Source organism: Balaenoptera borealis (assembly GCF_965194805.1).
Source record: "Balaenoptera borealis genome assembly, chromosome: 5".
NCBI lineage: Eukaryota > Metazoa > Chordata > Mammalia > Artiodactyla > Balaenopteridae > Balaenoptera > Balaenoptera borealis.
In genome coordinates, this window is record NC_138862.1 from 129,677,885 (window position 1) to 129,701,489 (window position 23,605).

Below are 23,605 nucleotides of genomic sequence, written 5' to 3' on the forward strand. Positions count from 1 at the left end.
GGGCCATCCATGTTGCTGCAAATGGCATTATTTCATTTTGTTATGGCTGAGTAATATTCCATTGTATATATGTACCATATCATCTTTATCCATTCATCTTTCGATGGACATTTAGGTTGCTTCTGTGTCTTGGCTCTTGTAAATAGTGCTGCTATGAACATTGGGGTGCATGTATCTTTTTGAATTAGAGTTTTCTCTGGATATGTGCCCAGGAGTGGGATTGCTGGATCATATGGTAACTCTATTTTTAGTTTTTGAAAGAACTTCCATACTGTTTTCCATAGTGGCTGCACCAATTTACATTCCCACCAACAGTGTAGGAGGGTTCCTGAAAAGGGACTTTTAATCCCACTGGATTCCAGGGTATAGACTGGGCTCTTGCTTCCTGGAGGAGGAGGTCACAGTGTGTTTGAATGTCATACACAAAGGGGTGTCTCTCTCTCTGGCTTTTCCTTCCACCCATCTAGCAAGAGGATGAGCTCAGTCAAGGCCCCCTCCCTGGAGGAGGCCTGGATATCTTGGTCCCTCCACTTCTACTTCTATGAGAAAGTACTGAGAGAAGGCTGGTGGTTAGTTGGACCAAAAAGAAAAAGAAAAAGAAAAAGAAAAAAAAAATTCATTGTTTACCTGAAATTCCACTTTAACTGGGCATCCTATATTTTTATTTGCTAAATCTGGCATCCCTAGGTAAGGAGAATGCAACCAATTGATTGTGGTGAGTGGAGGCCTTGAAGGACCCCTGGTGGCAGCAGTGGACCCCAGTGCATGGCAATAAGGATTGAGCAAGAAGCTGGCTATCTCAGCAGAGACCAGCATGGAGAGAGGATTGTGGGCCCAGCTGACCCTCTATATCCTCATTCCTGTTGTCAGGATGGGACATAAACTACACCTCACATCCCACCTGAACTTAGATTTTGGGGGGCGGGGATGGGGGAGGAGAACAGAGAGAGAATCCTTAACTGGTGGGTATTTTTTTTTTTTTTTTTTATAGAACAGATTTTTTTTTTTAACACTATTTTTATTTATTTATTTTTATTCATTTATGGCTGTGTTGGGTCTTCGTTTCTGTGCGAGGGCTTTCTCTAGTTGTGGCAAGTGGGGGCCACTCTTCATCTCAGTGTGCGGGGCCTCTCATTATCGCGGCCTCTCTTGTTGCGGAGCACAGGCTCCAGACGCGCAGGCTCAGTAATTGTGGCTCACGGGCCTAGTCGCTCTGCGGCATGTGGGATCTTCCCAGACCAGGGCTCGAACCCGTGTCCCCTGCATTGGCAGGCAGATTCTCAACCACTGCGCCACCAGGGAAGCCCTAACTGGTGGGTATTAACCCAAAAAGAACTGAGGGGGGAAAAACATGAAAGTGACTGAGTTATTCTGCATTGGCAAGATTGAATAGACATGAGAACTTAAGAAATAAGTTCATTTATAATGTAATCAAGTCACATTTTCACATCTAAGTCTGGGAGTGAAAATTTGTTCCTGCTACAGATTAAAAAATGGGACTGATGAGAATGTCTCCAAGGTCCCTTCTGCACTGACAATTCCATAGCTATAGAGATGAGGCTTGAGGCCCTGAAAGGAAAAGTAAGACACGAGTTAGACAAGGGTGGGAATATTTCAAAACCCCTATTGAGGGCCTGGTTACAGGAGACCCAGCAAATGAGCCTGGGTGGGAAGAGGCTTGAGGAAAATCATAACCATTGTGTGTTTAAGCTGTCCCTGTGTTTTGAGTTTGTTACCTCTTAAACATTTAAAGTTGAGAACTTGCTGGAGTTAATTATTATTAACAGTGAGAGGCAGCTGATTTATGCTGATTAAGCTGATTTAAGAGCTGTTTTCTTAAGAGAACTATGAACGGGCTTTCTAGGGAACCAACTGGTGAACAAGCATGTTTTTACAGGGAGAGCCACATAGGACTCTTGACCCAGGAAGTCTGAAAGCCGAGGGAATTGCTGCAGAGTACACCATGTTCAGCTTCCTGCTTAAGCAAGCAGTATGTGCTGCAAGCACAGGGTGTTCCCCCTGCTTCCAGAGAAGGTGAAAGGCTTCATCTGGGGCTTCCCTATCCCTGCAGAGGAGAATGTTTACCTAGACAGTGGGGAAGACACATACCAGGCAGGAAGTCAGAAGGAAAACCTTCCTAAGAGAAGCAGGGGTTTAGCCAGTTTCAGGAGGCTTGATAGAATGACAGTAATCAGGGACTTCCCTGGTGGCACAGTGGTTGAGAATCTGCCTGCCAGTGCAGGGGACAGGGGTTTGATCCCTGGTCCGGGAAGATCCCACATGCTGCGGAGCAACTAAGCCTGTGTACCAAAACTACTGAGCCTGTGCTCTAGAGCCTATGAGCCACAACTACTGAGCCCACGTGCCACAACTACTGAAGCCTGCACACCCTAGAACCTGCCTGCTGCAACTACTGAGCCCACATGCTGCAACTACTGAGCCCACATGCTGCAACTACTGAAGCCTGCGTGTTCTAGAGCCTGTGTGCTGCAACTACTGAGCCCATGTGCTGCAACTACTGAAGTCCATGCACTTAGAGCCCGTGATCTGCAGCAAGAGAAGCTATCACAATGAGAAGCCCGTGTGCTGAAACGAAGAGTAGGCCCCACTCGCCACAACTAGAGAAAGCCCGTGCACAGCAACGAAGACCTAACGCAGCCAAAAGGAAAAGAAAAACAGTAATCCAGTGGAGGGGCTGGTGGAGGAGAAATATCTCTACCTGGGGCCAAAGAGGCAGTTTTGTGCTCCTGCCCAGTAGTGCTCCACACTTATCTGCCGTCAGACGGCAGGCTGTGCCCTGGCAGGAGCAGGAGTGAGCAAGGCTGTTCCTACCCAGTAAGGAAGAGATGAGTCACAGATGTTGGTGAACAACTCCCTTTGGGGCAACCCTGTGGCCTGACACAGACAGTAGGGGTGAACTGTCATGCTGGAGCATGTAGGCAAGCAGGACATGGCTGACACCCACCAGTATATATCAGTCCTACTGATCAATACTCATACCTACAGAGTTATATATAAAGGAGTGAGTGAGGTAGAAGAACTCTGCCATGTATATCTTTTTTTTTTTTTAAAGAGGGTGGGGGTGGGGAGGGGAAATGGGGAGGTTAGTGGTTTTTTGTTTTTTTAAAATTAATTAATTAATTAATTTATTTATTTTTGGCTGTGTTGGGTCTTAGTTTCTGTGCGAGGGCTTTCTTTAGTTGCGGCAAGTGGGGGCCACTCTTCATCGCGGTGCGCGGGCCTCTCACTATTGTGGCCTCTCGTTGCAGAGCACAGGCTCCAGATGCACAGGCTCAGTAGTTGTGGCTCATGGACCCAGTTGCTCCGCGGCATGTGGGATCCTCCCAGACCAGGGCTCGAACCCGTGTCCCCTGCATTGGCAGGCGGATTCTCAACCACTGCACCACCAGGGAAGCCCTGCCATGTATATCTTTATTGGCTTTGAAGGCCCTTATAAAATCCATGGAAGGCTAAAGTAGAGGCAGGCAGAGGTCATAATCATGTCACACTGCATTTTAAAGGTTGCCACTTGTGAAGAATAATGAGGAGTGAAAACTGAAGTATTGGCTACTCCTGGTATTAAGTAGCAGGCTTTAGTTTTCTAGATTGTGGTTTTTGATACCAGAACTTCTGGCAGAGATTTTGAGTGCTTTGCACTAAATCTGGGAAGACCTGTTTGACAGGAAATGCCTACTTAATTGAGAGATTCCACCCAAAATTGGAAAGAGTGGGGAGAAATTGGTCTAATAACACCATGGAACCAAGTGTCATGGAAGATAATCACTATAGCACAAAGGGAATATGAAATCAGAGAAATTTTCAGGTGGAAGTATCCAGTAAATGGGTTAGAAGCAGTGTCCATAGGCCTTGAGATCTAGTCTGTAAGGTGCAGAATCAGGGAAACAAACAAAATGTAGTTAACATTTTTACACAGTGAGGTAAACATAATCCCATAGATATGAGGTGCAGTGGGAAGCAATGGCTAGTCCAGGCCTGTTATACCCATGAGAAGAGCGTCAGGAAGGCTAAAGCCAAGAAGGAGCCAAAACTTGTTGGAAGAAAAGACTAAAGACAAGCAAAATATTTAAAAAAAAACTATGTTTGGAACAAGAAGTACATAGAGGGCGTAGGCTTGCTGTTTGGGAAATTTAGTGCAATATTTGCAGACGAGAAAGACCAAGGGAAAATATATAATAAAGGTAGTGGATCAATAACTTATAAAGCAAGCACAAAGGTTAAAAGATGAAAGTAGCAAAATTAACTAAAATTACAATAATTAGTTAAGGGATGCATGAAATAAAAAGATGTAAAATATGTCATCTAAAGTATAAAATGTGGAGGGGGTAAACTGATAAAGCTTTGGAATGTGTTCAAATTTAAGTTGCTACCAGCTTAAAACAGGTGACTATTTACATAGAATGATATATGTGAACCATGCAGTAACCACAAGGAAAAAACTTAGAGTAGGTACACACAAAAAATGAGAAAGGAATCTAAACATAATGTTAAAGAAAATCACAAAAACACATGGGAAGAGAAAAAGAGAAGAAGAAAAGGACAAAGAAGAACTACAAAACAGCCAGAAAACAATGAACAGAATGGCAATAAGCACATACCTATCAATAATTCTTTAAATGTAAATGGACTAAATTCACCAATCAAAATACATGGAGTGGCTAAATGGATAAGGAACAAGACCAACCTATATGCTGCCTCCAAGAGACTCACTTCAGAAGAAAAGACACACACAGTCTGAAAGTGAAGGGGTGGAAAAAGATATTCCATGCAAATGGAAATGTGGAGTAGCTATACTCATATCAGACAAAATAGACATTAAAAAAAGACTTAATGATAAAAGGGTTAATCCAGAAAGAAGGTATAACATTTACAAATGTATATGCAACTAACAGAAGAGCACCAAGATATATAAAGCAAATATTAATGGATTTAAAGGGAGGAATTGAAAGCAATAAATAACAGTTGAGGACTTTAACACCCTGCTGACACCAAATGGATAGATCATTCAGACAGAAAATCAATAATGAAACATGGAATTTAAATGACACATTAAACCAGATTGACTTTATATACATGCATGCACACACACATGCACACACACACACACACACACACACACACACATACACACACACACGACATTCTATCCAAAAGCAGCAGAATGCACATTCTTCTCAACTGCACATGCAACATTCTCCAGGGTAAACCACATGTTAGGTCACAAAATGAGTCTCAATAAATTCAAGAAGATTTGAATCATATCAAGTATTTTCTCTGACTACAATGGTATTAAACTAGAAATCAGTCACAAGAAAAAACAAAAAAACCCACAAAAATGTGGAGATTAAACAACATTTTACTGAATAACTAATGGGTCATTGAAGAAATCAAAGGAGAAATTAATCTCCTAAAAAACCTAGAGATAAATGAAAAAAAACCTAGAGATAAATGAAAAAAAATCTAGAGATAAATGAAAATAGAAATATAGCATACCAAAATCTAAGTGATGCAGCAAAAGTGGTTCTAGGAGGGAAGTTCATAGCAATACAGGCCTACCTCAAGAAACAAGAAAAATCCCAAATAAACAATCTAACTTTACACCTAAAGGAACTAGAAAATGAAGAACAAATGAAGCCCAAAATTAGTAGAATTGACATATATACACTACCAAATGTAAACTAGATAGCTAGTGGGAAGCAGCTGCATAGAACAGGGAGATCAGTTCAGTGCTTTGTGACCACCTAGAGGGGTGGGATAGGGAGGGTGGGAGGGAGACGTAAGAGGGAGGGGATATGGGGATATATGTATAGGTATAGCTGATTCACTTTGTTATACAGCAGCAACTAACACAACAATGTAAAGCAATTATACCTCAATAAAGATGTTAAAAAAAAAAGATCAGAGTGGAAATAAGTGAAATAGAGACTAAGAAAACAAGAGAAGATAATCAATGAAAGTAAGAGCTGGTTCTTTGAAAAGATAAACAAAATTTACAAACCTTTAGCTATATTGAGAGGGAGAGAGAGAAAGAGAGAGAGAGAGAGAGAGAAGGGAAGGGAAGAGAAAAGGCAAGAGAAGACTCAAATAAATAAAATCAGAAATTAAAAAGAAGATACAACTGATACCACAGAAATGCAAAGGATCATAAGAGAGTACTATGAATTATATGTCAACAAATTGTACAACCCAGAAGTAGATAAATTCCTAGAAACATACAATCTTCCAAGACTGAATCATGAAGAAATAAAAAATCTGAATATACTGATTACTAGTAAGGATGTTGAAACAGTAATCAAAAATCTCCCAACAAACAAAAGCCCAGGACCATATGGATTTACTGGAGAATTCTACAAAACATTCAAAGAACATTTAATCCTTCTCAAACACTTCAAAAAAATTTAAAAGGAGAGAAAGCTTGTGCACTGAAAACTATGACACTGATGAGAGAAACTGAAGAAGACACAAATAAATGGAAGGATAATCTGTGTTCATGGATTGGAAGAATTAATATTGTTAAAATGTCCATACTACCCAAAGCAATCTATAGACTCAATGCAATCCCTATCAAAATTCCAATGGCATATTTAACAGAAATAGAACAAATAATTCTAAAATTTGTATGGAACCTCAAAAGATCCTGAATAGTCAAAACAATCTTGAGAAAGAAGAACAAAGCTGGAGGCATCATGCTCCTGATTTCAAACTATACAACAAAGCTATAGTAATCAAAACAGTATGCTACTGGCACAAAACCAGACACACAGACCAATTGAGAGCCCAGAAATAAACCTATGCACATATGGTCAATTAATTTACAAAAAAGGAGCAAAAGACATACAATGGAGAGAGGATATTCTCTTCAATAAATGGAGTTGGGAACACTGTACAGCCACATACAAAAGAATGAAGATAGACCACTATCTTTCACCACACACAAAAATTAACTCAAAATGGATTAAATACTTGAATGCAAGTCCTGAAACCATAAAACTCCTAGAAGAAAACATAGGTGGTAACCTCATTTATAATGGTCATAGAGATGTTTTTGTGGATATGACTCCAAAGGCAAGGGAAACAAAAGCAAAAATAAACAAGTGGGACTACATCAAACTAAAAAGCTTCTGCACAGCAAAGGAAACCATCATCAAAGCAAAAGGGCAACCTACAGAATGGGAGAAAACATATGCAAACCATATATCCTATAAGGGATTAATATCCAAAATATAATGAACTCATACAACTCAGGAACAACAAAAAGCCAATTAAAAAATGGGCAGAGGGAGGCTTCCCTGGTGGCGCAGTGGTTGAGAATCTGCCTGCCAATGCAGGGGACACGGGTTCGAGCCCTGGTCTGGGAAGATCCCACATGCCACGGAGCAACTAGGCCCGTGAGTCACAACTACTGAGCCTGCACGTCTGGAGCCTGTGCTCCGTAACAAGAGAGGCCGCGATAATGAGAGGCCCGTGCACCACGATGAAGAGTGGCCCCCGCTTGCCGCAACTAGAGAAAGCCCTTGCACAGAAATGAAGACCCAACACAGCCAAAAATAAATAAATAATTTTAAAAAAATGGGCAGAGGATTTGAATAGACATTTTTCCGAAGAAGACACACAGATGGCCAACAGACACATGAAGATGTTCAACATCACTAATTATTAGTGAAATGCTAGTCAAAACCCAGTGAGTTACCACCTCACACATATTAGAATGGTTATCATCAAAAAGACAAGAAATAACAAATGTTGGAGAGGATGTGGAGAAAAGAGAACCCTTGTACACTGTTGGTGAGACTGTAAATTTGTGCAGCCACTATGGGGAACAGTACAGAGATTCCTCAAAAACTTAAGAAAAAAAACTATCATATGACACAGCTATTCTACTTCTGGGTATTTATTCAAAGGACATGAAAACACTAATTTGAAAAGATATACACACCTCTATGTTTATTGCAGCATTATTTACAATTGCCAAGATAGAGACACAACCTAAGTGTCTGTTAATAAATGAATGGGTAAAGAAGATGTGGTATATATATAATGGAATACTACTTAGCCATAAAAAGAATTAAATTCTGCCATTTGTGACAACGTGGATGGACTTTGAAGGTATTAGTGGTTACCAGAGGGGAAGGGGGTTGGGTGGGTGAAACAGGTGAAAGGGTCAACTGTAAGGTGACGGATGGTAACTAGACTTGTGGTGGTGATCACTTCGTAGTATATGCAGATGTCGAATTTTAATGCTGCACACCTGAAACTAATATAATAAAAAAGAGGTTAATCCCAGGGAGACAAGTTGAATTGGAAGGTGAAGGGTATGGGAAGGTTTTCACTTTACATATTTCTGTATTCTTTAATTTTTTTTTTTTTTTACAAGAATGTGTTTTATATATTACTTAACTGAAAGAAACATTTAAAAATACATTTTAGGGACTTCCCTGGTGGCACAGTGGTTAAGAATCCTCCTGCCAACGCAGGGGACACGGGTTCGAGCCCTGGTCCAGGAAGATCCCACGTGCTTTGGAGCAACTAAGCCCGTGCGCCACAACTACTGAGTCTGCGCGCCTGGAGTCCATGCTCCGCAACAAGAGAAGCCACCGCAATAAGCCCACGCACCACAACGAAGAGCGGCTCTTACTCGCCACATCTAGAGAAAGCCCGCATGCAGCGAAGAAGACCCAGCGCAGCCATAAATAAATAAATAAATAAACACACTTTAAAAACTGATCGGGCAAAGCAGAATGAGTTTAGTGGTTCGATTTAAAAATACTGAAATAAACTCATTCTTAGTTTAAAAAAACGACCAAGGAAGAATACACTGTCTGAGTGTTGCTTCTGTCTCCTCCAACAAGAGAATGCTTTTCAAGCTCCATAGAGCCCGACAATACACAGAGGAGAAGGAAAGATAAGAGAAGTGATACAGGCTCCAAATACTTACCTGTCAGGGTTGTGCTTGCTGAAAAATTGTTGTTAATTAACTTGGTGCAAAAGATGAAGCATGGCGAGGAGATGAAAGAGGCCTTTACACAAAGGGATTTGAGTACTTATTTTAGAAGATTCTCTTTATGTGGACTATTCTCTCCTAGCGCTCTGGGGAGTATCTGCCCAGCTTAATGGGTGTTCTTGCCCTCCCAACTGCAAACCCTCTTAATGCCAGATTACAGAGAAAGAGCATAACAGAGTTAAAACTGCACATTACGATCAAGGTCAAAAGTCCTGCCAACTTCCCATTCTCAAAGGTAGGAGCAGAAACAGTGGGAGAGCGATAGGAGGTCCTCTGGTCCTGGGGGCAGGGGAGGGGGCTACCATGTCATTCTCTGCTAAGCTGACACCTGTTCTCAGCAGGTGACTTAATCACTAATCCCTTAAAATAGCAGCTTGTTCCCTAAGCATTCTGGGTTCCCGGTAAAAAAAAAGGCTCTTCAATGATTTGTTTTAAAGAGCCATACATAGTCATAGTATGAAATTTGGGAAAACATTTTGGAAAACACACAGAATTAAAAAATCAAATTTGACCTCATTTTCTAGAAATAGACTCTTAATATTTTCTTTTATAATGTTTATTATTTTTCTCTGATAATAGTGGGGCATACATAGGATTCAAATTTGGAATATAGAGAAAAGCTTACAGAATAAAATAAAATTGCCTGTAATTCCACTACTACTGATATTTTGATCTTTTTCCTTCCAGTCTTTGCACACACACACACACACACACACACACGTAAATTTTAAATAAAATGTAAATCATATAGTATATGTAGTTTTGTATCCTATTTTTTGTACTTAATGTTGTATCATGAACATTTTCTTTATCATTAAGTGCTATTCAAGAGGATAATTATAATTGGTCATCTGCTATTTTACTAGATGCATTAGTCACAGTTCATCTAACCATTAGACGGAGTGTTGGAATTTGACTTCTTTCTACTTCTTTACCATTTGAAGATAATGCCATTATAAACATCCTTACATGGAAATCTTCACTTAGGATCAGTTTCTAAAGGTTGAATTTCTAGGTCAAAGACCATGGACATTTTTAAGTCTTTCAATACATATTGCAGCCTTGTCCTTCAGGAAGGCTGTGTCCTTTCACACTCCCCCAATGGGCAAGCCAGTGCCCATTTCTTGTCAACTGCTATTAGATGTGTAGTTTCTGTCTGAGAGGCCTCCCTGCTTTGTGCAATCCCATCGCACCACTGCCATCTTGTGTTCTCCCTCTGTGGCTTTTCTAGGAGGGAGGAAACGTCTGGTCCCTGGACTATTTGAAACGTTCTCCCTATATTCCTCTGAAGATCTTAACTGCTCCGTAGTTATTTCTAAGTTTGCTTTGAGGTGATATGGGTCCCCCTTGTTTGACCAGCTGAGTAACCCTGTCCTGCACTCAGCTCACACCTTGTCTCCTCTGCAAAGCTTCCTCTGACATTCCAGGCTGGTTTAAGAACCTCTCCTTGTTACTCCCCTCAGTCTTTTCCCTGTCAAAGTTCTTGTCACATTGTACTGTGTGCTCTGCTGTCTCCCCTCCAGATGTAAGCTCCTTGAGGGTACGGGCGTGTGCCTTTTCCCACTGTATCTTCAGTGCCTGATTCTGTACCTCGCAGATGTGGATATTCCATAGATGCTGAATACATGCTTTATTTTAAAAATTCTTGAATGTTCACCTCTATTTCCATACCATGTATTCTATCCTATTCCCCCTAAACATTTACTGAGAGTTTTTCTGATTACATAAGCATCTTGTAGTTCTATTTATTTATTTAATCTTATTTTTCTAGCTTTATTGAGGTATAATTGACATGACATTGTGTAAGTTTAAGGTGTACAGCATGATGATTTGATACATTTATATATTGTAAAATGATTATCACAATAAGCTTAGTTAACACATCTAACACCTCACATAGATATTATGGTGAGGTTTTTTTGTGGTGAGAACTTTTAAGATATATTGGGTTGGCCAAAAAGTTCATTTGGTTTCCATAAACTCTTACACAAAAACCTGAACGAACTTTTTGGTCAACCCAATAACAAGTGAGATCATACAGTGTTTGTCTTTCTCTGTCTGACTTATTTCACTTAGCACTATGCTCTCAGTTTTCATTCATGTTGTTGCAACTGGCAGCATTTGTTTCTTCCTTATGACAATAATATTCCATTATATACATACCTGTATATACTTTTTCTTTATCCATCCATTCATCAATAGGCCTTTAGGTTGCTTGTCTTGGCTATTGTAAATAATGCTGCAGTGAACATGGGTAGATATCTCTTTGAAATAGTGATTTCATTTCCTTCTGATATATACCCAGAAGTGGAAATGCTGGATCATATGGTAATTCTATTTGTAATTTTTTTGAGGAAACACCATACTGTTTTCCATAGTGGCTGCACCAATTTACATTCCCACCAACAGTGCACAAGAATTTCCTTTTTGCCACATCTTTACCAACACTTGTTATTGTCTCCTGGATAATAGCCATTCTGACAGGTGTAAGGTGTTATCTCATTGTGGTTTTGATTTGCATTTCCCTGATTATTAGTGATGGTGAGTACATTATAATGTGTCTGTTGACTATATTTGTTCTTTGGAAAAATATCTACTCAGATCCTTTGCACATTTGAAAATTGGATTATGTGAGGGGTTTTTTTTTTTTGCTATCAAGTTGTATGTATTCCTTATATATTTTAGATAGTAACCCCTTATCATACATATGATTTGCAAATGTTTCTTCCCATTCTGTAGATTACTTTTCATTTTGTCAATTGACCATTTCTTTTGCTGTGTGGAAGCTTTTAGTTCGATGTGGTCCCACTTGTTCATTTTTGCTTTTATTGCTTGTGCTTTAGATGTCATATCCAAAAAATCCTTGCCAAAACCAATGTCGAGGAGTTTTTTCCCTATGTTTTCTTCTAGGAGTTTTATGGTTTCAGGTCTTACATTCAAGTCTTTAATCCATTTTCAGTTAATTTTTGTGTATGGTGCAAGATAGTGGTATAGTTTCATTCTTTTGCATGTGGCTGTCTAGTTTTCCCAACTCTACTTATTGAAGAGACTGTCCTTTCTCCACTGTACGTTCTTTGCTCATTTTTTATAAATTAATTAATCATATGTGCATGGGTTTATTTCTGGGCTCTCAATTCTGTTCCATTGGTCTGTGTGTCTTTTTTTGTACTAGTACTATACTGCTTTGATTGTTGTAGCTTTGTAGTATAGTTTGAAATCAGGAGATGTGATACCTCCAGCTTTGTTCTTCTTTCTCAAAATTGTTTTTGCTATTTAGGGTCTTTTGTGATTCTATAGGATTTTTAGGATTTTAGGATTGTTTTTTCTATTTCTGTAAAAGATGTCATTGAAATTTTGATAGAGATTGCATTGAATCTATAGGTGGGCTTGGGTATCTAGCAGTTCTTAATCATCTTTTGATAACCTAGAGTTGACCTTAGGGCACCAAAAAAGGAAGAAGGGAAGGAAAAAGAATGAGGAAAAGAAAGAGGGAGAGGAGATATATAATAGAATATAAAGTTTTTTTTGTGTGAATTGACAGTGGAGTCTTTTTATTTATTATTTATTTTAATATTTATTTATTTATTTGGTTGCACCGGGTCTTAGTTGCGGCAGGTGGGCTCCTTAGTTGGAGCAGGCAGGCTCCTTAGTTGTGGCTCACTGGCTCCTTAGTTGCAGCACATGGACTCCTTAGTTGTGGCATGTGAACTCTTAGTTGTGGCTTGCATGTGGGATCTATTTCCCTGACCAGGGATTGAACCTGGGCCCCCTCCATTGGGAGCTTGGAGTCTTAAACCCTGCACCACCAGGGAAGTCCCAGAATATAAATTATTATACTTTACATTTCTGTATGATTTTACAGTTTACAGTGTTCTTTCATACACTTGTGGAAATTCTAAGTCCCTTCCCAGAAAGGTTGGACCTTCATGCTGGATGCTGTGATAGTACACTGTATCTTCCATAGCACCTCTTGCGATTGTTGGCATATCATTATTAGTGTTCACTGATGTATCCCCAATACCTACCAGAGTGCTTAATGCATTGTAGCTATTTAGTAAATATGAACTCTGAGAAAAAGCATTATTATCTCCATTCAAAGACATATCATTAGAGAACTGACATTTTAATCTAGGGAGTTGGATTCCAAGTTTGGTGTTCTTTCCATGTCAGCTAATGTAGTGGACATTTTTTGCCCATGGGAAAAAATGGAAAGGGAGAATAATTGAGAGAAAGAAGAGAGGGAAGAGAGGAGGAGAAAATCATAGAGATGGAGAGAAGCGGTCTGAAGTTGACACCTGATGATGAAGGGAGGATAAATGCAGAACTTTGATGCACATAGGATGTAGCATTTGTGGCTCCATCAAGCTTAGTAAACCAAGATTCCATTCAAAACTGAAGTATTTTTAAAACAAGTCAAACATGAAAATTCAATAGTACTTCCCCCCATTACAGCTTTTTATACTCTCAAGCTAATCAGTGATTGAATTTCCACAGCTTTGAGACTGCACCAAGTGGTAGTGGGAGAAAGGGTTCTCCCAGTGATGTCCTCCAGAGAATACATGGACAGGATCAAGCTGCTTCCTCCTGGCTTCATACACCTGAGTGTACAGGTTAGATGAAGCTTTTCTGGAGACAGGGAGATGTGCCCTCTGGAGTGGTACAGATGAAGACCAACAAATGCTATGACATATATATCACTACTTTTCATCTGTAGCATTTTTGGAAGGCAGCAGAGCATAGAGGTTAAGAGCATGGGCTGTGGAGCCAGAGCTTGAGCTGGAATCTTGGTTCAATCACTTCCTTGTTGTGTAATCTCGGGCAAGTCCCTCAACCTGTCTATGATCTATTGATAGTTTCCTCATTTGTAAAGTGGGAATAATAAAAGTACCTAACCCATTGGGATGCTGTGAAGATATAATGGGATAATGCATGTAAAGGGCGTAGAACAGAGCCTGGTCCATGGCCAGCACTTAATAAATGTTGACTATCTTTTTTAAGATTGCCTTCCAATTGCAGACATGGAGGAAAATGTCTGCAGTTCTTTTCAGTAAACAGTGAGCATTGGGCCATTTTCCATTGCCTGGGATCCTCTAAGATTTCCTAGGCACCTGAAAGCACACACAAGAACATACCTTATGGTATGTTCTAGGACTAGGGTAAGCTAGTCCTAGAAAATTCAGCAATTGGAGTTCAGTACTTTCTTAGACACACTAATTACAAATGATCTAAGTCAGAGCCAGTAAGTAGATTCTTTGGCCAGCATGTTATCCATTTGGTGGTATCTATCTTAACTATCTATCTATCTGAATTTCAATACTTTTAGTCAGGGCATGTACTACGCAATCTATTGACACATTTGTTACTTGCTGGAGCAGCCAGATGCCCCTATTCTAGATTCAACTCACCAACAATTTCACCTACTACTGGCATTTATTTGTCATTGGTAAATTTTTTTTGTTACAGTGGGCTACATGCTCCTCTGCAACTCTTCTCTTACCCTAGGTCCCCATTGAATGCCTAATATTGTCTGAATTTCTCACCAGTGCTTACCAGGTCCTCCATGACCTGGCCCATGATCACACTTCCATCTTCCTCTCTTTCCCCTGCCCACTCTTCCATCTATTCTAGCCTCAAAACTTTAAGTTCCAGCCATAGGAGCTAAGGTGGTTCATGGCACTCTTTATGCATATATTCACCTTCTTTGCTAATATTGTCTCTTCTCACATCATCTGCCTAATACCTCCTAATATTTTGGGACTTAGTTCAGGCCTTATATCTTTTTGGAATGTTTTCTGATCCCGTTGTGCTGGATCAGATTCTCCCTTCAGTTTTCCCTTAATACTCTGATCAAATGTCTATCCTAGTCCTTACATATTGTGCCATAATTTATGTACTGTGTTTTCATCCTTATACCTCCTTGACAATAGAAATTATGTCTTATCCACTTTCCAATGCCCACAGTAACTGATATATACTAGGCCCTCAATAAGTGTTGAATGAATTCCTGGATGATTATGACTAAAGATATAAAAACAAGCAACAAAAAACATGAGAAATTTATGAGACACTATTAAAAAGGCAGACAAAACCAAAAGGCAGAATTAAATACACTTTCTAGAAATGACATTATAGTTATTAAAATAAAAAACCTAACAGATGGAATAAACAGCAAATCAGACAGAATCAAAGGGAAATTGATGAACCGAATTGCGGCACAGAGAAGCTAAGACATAGAAAACATGAAAGAGAGCTTAAGACACACACAGACATATATACACACACGTGTGCACACAACAAGAAAGACTAAAGTAAAATGAATTGTAGAAAAAGAATATTTGAAGAGAATGGCTAACAATTTTCTAGTGTTGATAAAAGACAGGAATTCTCTCATTCAGGAATCATGAGTCTTGACAAGATAAACAAAAAGAAAAATCCACACCTAGACATATGAAAATGAAAAACATTAGAGAGGAAAATGTCATAACTGCAGAAAGTAGACTTCACCTACAGAGAAATGATAATTAGAATGACAGCAGACTTCTCAACCATTACAATGGAAACTAGAACACAATGGTAGACTAACAGTTAACATGGCACAGGATTAAGTAACCAAGTACAGATCTGAGAGCCTGGGGCTATATTTAGAAGCAGAAAGTGATATGGTTATGGCTTCATCCATAACTTAGAGGAAGTCCTTAACTGGGCTCACATTTGGGGGAAAGAAGCAGATTATGATATCCACATCCAAGGACTCCCTCTCTCACCTCAGAGGCAGCTTAGGGTATGAACTAGAAATTGCATCCCTCTAATGTGCTGCTTATACAGCAGAATGAGCCACCAGCAGGATGGTGGCAGTAATTTTGCCTCTCTCTCCTGCTGTTTCAGGGCCCCAGTATGGGTGAGATGGAACCTAATGCTTGGCTATTAGGAGATGGCCTCACACTTGCTTCCTTTAAGGAAAACAAGGAAATCTTATGATTGCTTATCTCCAGGCATACTGTCCTCTCCGTAGTCCAGAGCCAAGCCCCTCTGCTGGAGATCACCTTATGTTAATTCCGATGTGACTCCAAATCCTCTAATTTTCCTCATGAACCATGATGTGCAAGAAGTTATGAAACATTACCGGAGCCAAGACTCTTTTAGGGAAGGAGGATTATGTATGAATATGTATATCTGCCTGGGAAATTTCCCATTACCTAGTATTAAGATTTATTAGAAGGGGCTGATCAATCCAGGCAAGTTCAGTTGGCGGCACCCCACAGGTACAAGAGAGTAATGGCACTCAACTCTGTTAGACTGGTGATTCCTAACACCTAGTGTGAAGACTCTCCTGGCAGGCACATTAAGACAGTTTTCTGGACCCTTTCCCCAGAGATTGTAATTCAGTAGATTGGAGTGGGGCTCATGAATTTGCATTTTTGACCAGCTCCCGGCTGATGCAGTGCCGCTGGTCTGAGGATCCGACTTGGAAATTACCATAAAAAAAGATGGAAAAAAAAGTGGGGGGCTGGGGGTGGTGGTGGAGGGAGGGAGATACTGAACTGCCAGAGTCCCTACAGCATGTATTTGTATATGAGAGAGTCTTTTCTTTTTTTGGGGGGGAGTGGGTGAATCTATGAAAATTCCCAACTTTTACTCTCCCTTGCCACATAAAGATTGTTCTGGCTTTGCATCCTGCTTCTTGCTATCCCCTGCACAATGAGGGGACTATTTCCTTAGAGTTTAGAGGGGCAGAAATTGGAGACCAGGGGATGAAGAGAGAGCTGGAGAGGGAAAGGGTGGAGAGACAGGAGGCTCAGGGCTCAGTGATGGAGGACGAGTTTTCTAGGCAGTTTTGGGGAGAGATGTGGGAGTAGCTGTGGGGCATGAGGGAAGTGGATGAGAGAAGAAAGGAATTTCTTTGAGTTCCATAGTCCTCAGGGTGCCAGAGTGTGATCTGAGGCAGCCCACAGGTATTTGAGAAATGCAGGAAATAACTCAAGTTATTTTGAAGTTACTTTCTGATTGTTGGATGGCATGTCTTAGGGTGTGACACCACTCTGAGTCTTTGGCTTCACTAGGGTTACAATAGCATGATAGTTCTGATGCATCACATTTGTGACACCGGGGGGCCCAGGTGGGACCACCCAGTCCCTCATCCTCATTAAGACCCTCCATGTTTCTCAGTGGGCCAGCTGTTGCAATGGTTTCCTCTTGTTACCCCACCTTGAGACCCTCTTCCCTCTTCCTCCACACACAGCCATTAGGCTAATCAGCCTAAACTGGAATTCTGATAACAATAGTTAGCATTCAGTGGCTTCTGCCATAGAGCCCTTGGTCCCCTGGAACCTCAGATTCCCTAGTGATATAGGCTCTCATGTTCCCTCCAAGCCTCTTTTAGTGGAAGGATTGTTAAATGTTCCATCGACTATAGATTTTAACCAAAATATCTTGCAAGGCATTCAAGGCTTCGTAGTCCTTGTTTCAACCTACGCTTCTAGTGTTCTTTCCAGCCACATGTACCTCATACTCCACACCTCTGTTCCTTGGACATTTACTTACAGTTTCCCATCTCCATGCCTTTGTACATGCAGTTCCTGCCACCTGGAATGATCTCCTTACCGCTTCTGTCTAATAAGATCAACCCATGTTTCAAGGCCAGCTCAAATGCCTCCCCTTTAGGAAACTTCTATGGTCATCTCTACTCATCCCTCCCACTATGGAACTTTATTTGTACTTCCCTGTACTACAAACTCTACTGATACTGTAGTTGTTTTAGTCTTATCTGTCTTTCAAGACCTGTGCTGTCCAATATGGTAGCCACTAGCCACTTGTGGCTATTTAAATTAATTAAAATGAAATAAAATTTAAAATTTAGTTCATCACATTTCAAGTGCCCAATAGCCCATGTAGCTAGTAACCACTATATTGGGCAATATGGATAGAGAACATTTCCACTATTGCAGAAAGTTCTAGTGGACAACACTGGGACCATATACCATTCACTCCCTCTTATGTTTGTTTGTTTATTTATTTATTATTAGATTTTTTTGGATGTGGACCACCTTTAAAGTCTTTATTAAATTTGTTACAATATTGCTACTGTTTTATGTTTTTGGTTTTTTGGCCACGAGGCATGTGGCACCTTAGCTTCCGGACCAGGGATCAAACCCATACCCCCTGCATTGGAAGGCGAAGTCTTAACCGCAGGACCGCCAGGGACGTCCGTCCCTTTTATACTTATTGAATAAAAGTCAGTTACATTGAATCAACTAGAATTTTACTGGTTATTTTGTCTTGATTTCTCACCCAGAACTGGAGCTTTATATTTTCAGCTTCTAAAAAAAGCATGTGGGGCTTCCCTGGTGGCGCAGTGGTTGAGAATCTGCCTGCTAATGCAGGGGACACGGGTTCAAGCCCTGGTCTGGGAAGATCCCACATGCCGCGGAGCAACTGGGCCCGTGAGCCACAACTACTGAGCCTGCGTGTCTGGAGCCTGTGCTCCGCAACAAGAGAGGCCGCGATAGTGAGAGGCCCGCGCACCGTGATGAAGAGTGGCCCCCGCTTGCCACAACTAGAGAAAGCCCTCGCACAGAAACGAAGACCCAACACAGCCAAAAATTAATTAATTAATTAATTAATTAATTAATAAAATGTCTCTTTGCCTTTAAAAAAAAATTAAAAAAAAAAGGCATGTCTTTTTTAAGGATGGTTTATGTTCTCTCTTTTTTTAAAAAATAAATTTATTTATTTATTTATTTTTGGCTGCATTGGGTCTTCGTTGCTGTGCGCGGCCTTTCTCTAGTTGTGGCGAGCAGGGGCTACTCTTCGTTGCGGTGCACAGTCTTCTCATTGCGGTGGCTTCTCTTGTTGCGGAGCACAAGCTCTACGTGCACGGGCTTCAGTAGTTGTGGCATGCAGGCTCAGTAGCTGTGGCTCATGGGCTCTAGAGCGCAGGCTCAGTAGTTGTGGCGCACAGGCTTAGTTCCTCTGCGGCATGTGGGGTCTTCCCAGACCAAGGCTCAAACCCATGTCCCCTGCATTGGCAGGCTGATTCTTAACCACTGTGCCACCAAGAAAGTCCCTATGTTCTCTTGAGATGAAGCCCTGTCTCCTCTTTCTGTGGGTTGCCTTCATTACAAGGCCTTTCCGAGAGTTGTTTGGTGTGCCATCTTCCTCGAGGTATGTCCCAGTTCACTTCCTGTGGCTTACCCGTTGGACAGTATTCTTTAGTAATGAGGCCTCTGCCTTGGAAGAAAGAGCAGAGGCCTGTAACCCTCGTTGTTACACTGCCACTCGAGAGAGTCTGCCTGTCCTTCTAGATACAACCTCATGCCTGTAGGGGGCAAACGACACAGACACAAGGACACCAATGACAATTAGCAATGGCATTTGGCTTTCTCATTACCTTCTTGGCAAAATCCGTTGTCTGTAGAATAGGCTTCTGGGAAGAAACCACAAGGCCATAATGACCACAAGAGGGCACCAGCGCACCTTCAACAGCCTTTACCTCCAAAAACCCTGGGAAGGTCTCCCGGTGCAAGGGTAGGATAGAATGAATACACACTGGATTGGAAAGGAATAGAAAAAGAAAAAAGAAAAAAATTTCATCACATTGTTATGTCTAACTGGAAGGCCTGCTTACCAGGCTTTTATTTATGCATCCAGAACCTCCTTAAATGTAGGAATAACAGGAACATTATACAATAATAGCCAGACAAGGGATTAGATTGAAAAATATTCTAAATAGGGATGTGAATAGGTCAGTAGACTTTAAAACAGAATAAACCTCACTTCGAAGCAAGGTAGCTATGGAAACATTACCAAAATCATTCTGTTACTTCATGGCTGCAGTGGTTTCTGCAGCCAGGAAATGCTGTCAAGGGAGGGCAGAATATTATTTTCTTATAAATAATACAACATAGGATCCTATATGGAAAGTTGCAAGAAATTAGATTTCAGAGGTAGAGATGTTTCAACAAAAATACCCAACAGCTTTAATTTGGTTTCTGATAAATTGGCCCTGGGTTTGCAGTTGTTAAGTTTTTCTCTATTTCTGTTTTCTGTTGCAGAAAGAAAGGGAGCCTGTGAGAGGATATATTTCCATGTCTCTGGATATATTATATACACACATATGCGTGCACATTTAGCATGGCTGATAGAAGTCACCTGTTCATCCCTGGTGTGACCCACCTGAGGGCAGGTGACCTATATTTAGCCCTTAGACAAGGGGCTTACTTTCTTGTAGGGCGTGGAGCCATGCTGCCTGAGGCCACAGGGTCCTGCCACTGACTCTCTGAGACCTTAGACCAACCGCCCATGCCCTTGAGCTTCCCAGCAAACCCCAATGAGCACATAAAGGCCATTATACACAGCTGTGCCCTGACCATGCTGATCATGTAGGTGGAGGTGTGGGTAAACAAAGTAGGTTGGTGTAAGAGGGGTAGATGTTTGGTAAGTAAAAGTGGTACTTGCCCTGGAGATATGGTCAATGTCATGCTGGTAGGTGCTCAGGACTAAGAGTGAAAATTTGATGCTATTATGAGGTCATTCATCCAGAGACCAGTCATGCCCCCATCCTGGCCTGACATGCATCCCTTATCCCCACAGAGTTTCAAGGGAGCTGTATTTGCAAAGAACAATAACAAATTGGGACTCAAATACCCAATAACAACAATGCAGCATGCTTTGGTAAGAGACCAAGTTGTTCATGTGCTTGAGGTCTCAAGACTAAGAAGTGGGCTCTCCTAGCTCCCACTGAACCTAAATATTGGTTTGTTACTTATGGCCACATAGAGAAGGGAATTCCGAGAGGTGGGGGTGGGTAGCATCACACAGAGGAAGCCAAGGCTTAACTGTATGTGTGGGGAAAGAAGAGAGGAAAGGAGTAGAGTATCCCTGACTATTATTTAAAAAGAAAGTGTCCCATTCAATATCATGAGGGTGGAGGTGGGTAGGAATTTTGTACAGTCAAACTTTTCTCGGGACAAGAGATCTTAGGTTCCTCCTCTTCCAGAGAAGTGAGTTTAACACTTTAGTGACCATCAGAATCACCTAGGGGGCAAACACCTGTTGCTGGGCTCCACTTCAGTTTCTGATTCAGTAGGGCTGTAGTGAGGCCAAGGACTCTGCTGACAAATTACTGAGGATGCTGATGTCACTGGTTCAGGGACCATGCTTTTTGAACCACAGCTCTAGAACACTGTAAGTGGTTTAGGTCAAGTATCAACAATGTAGGTGTGACATGGATTTAATTCTGTCCCTGAAACAGAAAACTAGTTGAGGGCTCATTACTTAAAGAAAAACTTACAATTCACACAACATACAATTCCTCCAATTGAACGTGTGTAACTTAATAGGTTTTGGTATATTCACAGGGTTGTGTAACTTTCATCACCCCAAAAAGGAACCCCATACCTATTAGCAATCATTCCTTATTCCTCCCCACTCCTTGAGCCATAGGCCACCACTTAATACTTCCTTCTGGACACTTCATGTAAATGGAATCATGCAATATGTTGTTTTTTTGTGACTGGCTTCTTTCACTTAGCTTAATGTTTTCAAAGTTCATCCATGTTGTAGCGTGTACCAGTACTCCATTTCTTTATATTGCCTAATAATATTTAATTGTATGTGTATATACCACATTTTATTTATCCATTCATTAGCTGATGGACATTTGGGTTGTTTCTACTTTTTGGCTATTATGATTAATGCCACTATGAACATTCATGTACAAATTTTTGTGTGGATAAATAATTTTATCTTTCTTGGGTATATACTTAGGAATGGATTTGCTGGGTTATATTATAAGCCTATATTTAGCATTTTGAGGAATTGCCAAATTGTTTTCCAAAGTGGCTGAAATTTTACATTTTACATTCCCATCAGCAGTGAGGGTTCAATTTCTCCACATCCTCACCAATTCTTGTCTTTTGATTAAAGCCATTCTAGTGGGCCTGAAGTGGTAGCTTATGTTATTTTCATTTGTATTTCCATGATGGCTAATGATGTTGAGCATCTTTTCATGTGCTTATCAGCTATTTGTGTATCTTCTTTGGAGATATGTCTATTCTGATCCTTTGACCATTTTAAATTGGGTTACTAGTCTTTTTATTGTTGAGTTGTAAGAGTTCTTTATATTCTATAATATATAAAATCCTTTATCAGAGATACAACTCAAAAACATTTCTCACCCTATGTGTGTGTTGTCTTTTCATTGTCCTAATGATGCCTTTTGAAGAACAAGGGTTTTTAAAATTTTTGATGATGTCCAGTGTATCCATTTTTTCTTTTATCACTTATGCTTTTGGTGTCATATCTAAGAAAGTATTCACTGCCTAATCCAATGTCATGAAGATTTATTTCTATGTTTTCTTCTAAGAGTTTTATAGTTTTAGCTCTTACATTTATGTCTATGATCAATTTGGAGTTAATTTTTGTGTATGGTGTAAGGAAGGGGTCCAACTTTATTCTTTTGCATGCGGGTATCCAGTTGTCACCCATTTAAAATATGGTAAATAAAAAAAAAGTAGAGCAACAAAAAAGCTCCTTTTTTTGTGGGAACTTTTGAATATTGATATGGTTTGAGCAGTATTTATTTTTGTGGCTTTGCTCATACCTGATCAAGTACATTTATTCCTCCAATAAATACTTTCAGAGCATCTACTTTTTGCCAAGCATGTCTAAGTTCCTGGTGATACAGCAACAAATAAAGCAAAGATCTTGCCTACCTGTAGCTTACATGCTAGTGAGGAAGATGAGCATAAGCAAAATAAATGAATAAATATATAGTATACTGCAGTCATGATAAGCATTATGAAGAAAAAGCAGAGTGAAAGGATAGAAGTGATGTGAGGGCTGGGGAAAGAATGTTATTTTATATTGAGTAGGAAAGTCAGGGAATGCTTCTCCAAAGTGGCCACATTTTTCAGTGACCTGAATTACATAAGGAGGCAAGCCATGTAAATATCTGGAAGATGTGTTCCAAGCAGGGGAAGAGAAAATGCAAATGCCATGGAGCGAGAGTGTGCTTGGGTTCTTCTAGGAAGAGTAAGTAAGGCAGTGAGGCTAGAGTGTGATGCATGAGGGGAAGATGGGTGGAAAATAATGTTGGAGAGGTAGTCATGGGAAAACCAGACTCCCCAAATTTCTGATCTTTTGCCTGAGAATGCATTTTTCCCTACAATATTTGTATTGGCCTTGAACAAAAATCAATACTATTCTTTTTTCCCCAATGAATCTAGTACCTGCCTCAAAACTTTTAGCAAAAAAGTTAAGAATAGGGACTTCCCTGGTGGTGCAGCAGATTAGACTCTGCACTCCCAATGCAGGGGACCTGGGTTTGATCTCTGGTCAGGGAACTAAATCCCACATGCATGCCACAACTAAGAGTTTGCATGCTACAACTAAGGAGCCTGTGTGCTGCAACTAAGGAGTCTGCCTGCCACACTAAGGAGCTGATGAGCTGCAACTAAGGAGCCCTGGAGCTGCAACTGAGGAGCCTGCGAGCTGCAACTAAGACCCGGTGCAAATAAATAAATATTTAAAAAAATTAAGAATAAAGAATACAAATAATTGTATGAACATAATTCTAAGGCATAGATT

The 23,605-nt window shown here is 40.5% G+C and overlaps 2 long non-coding RNA genes across 2 annotated transcripts in view; one reads left to right on the forward strand and one right to left on the reverse strand.

Annotated features, from left to right (window-relative positions):
* LOC309629447 overlaps nucleotides 1-23,605 on the reverse strand; it is a 57,462-nt gene that overhangs the window by 26,431 nt on the left and 7,426 nt on the right. The window lies entirely within an intron of this gene.
* Nucleotides 1-23,605, forward strand: part of LOC309629445 — a 65,321-nt gene that overhangs the window by 21,040 nt on the left and 20,676 nt on the right. The window lies entirely within an intron of this gene.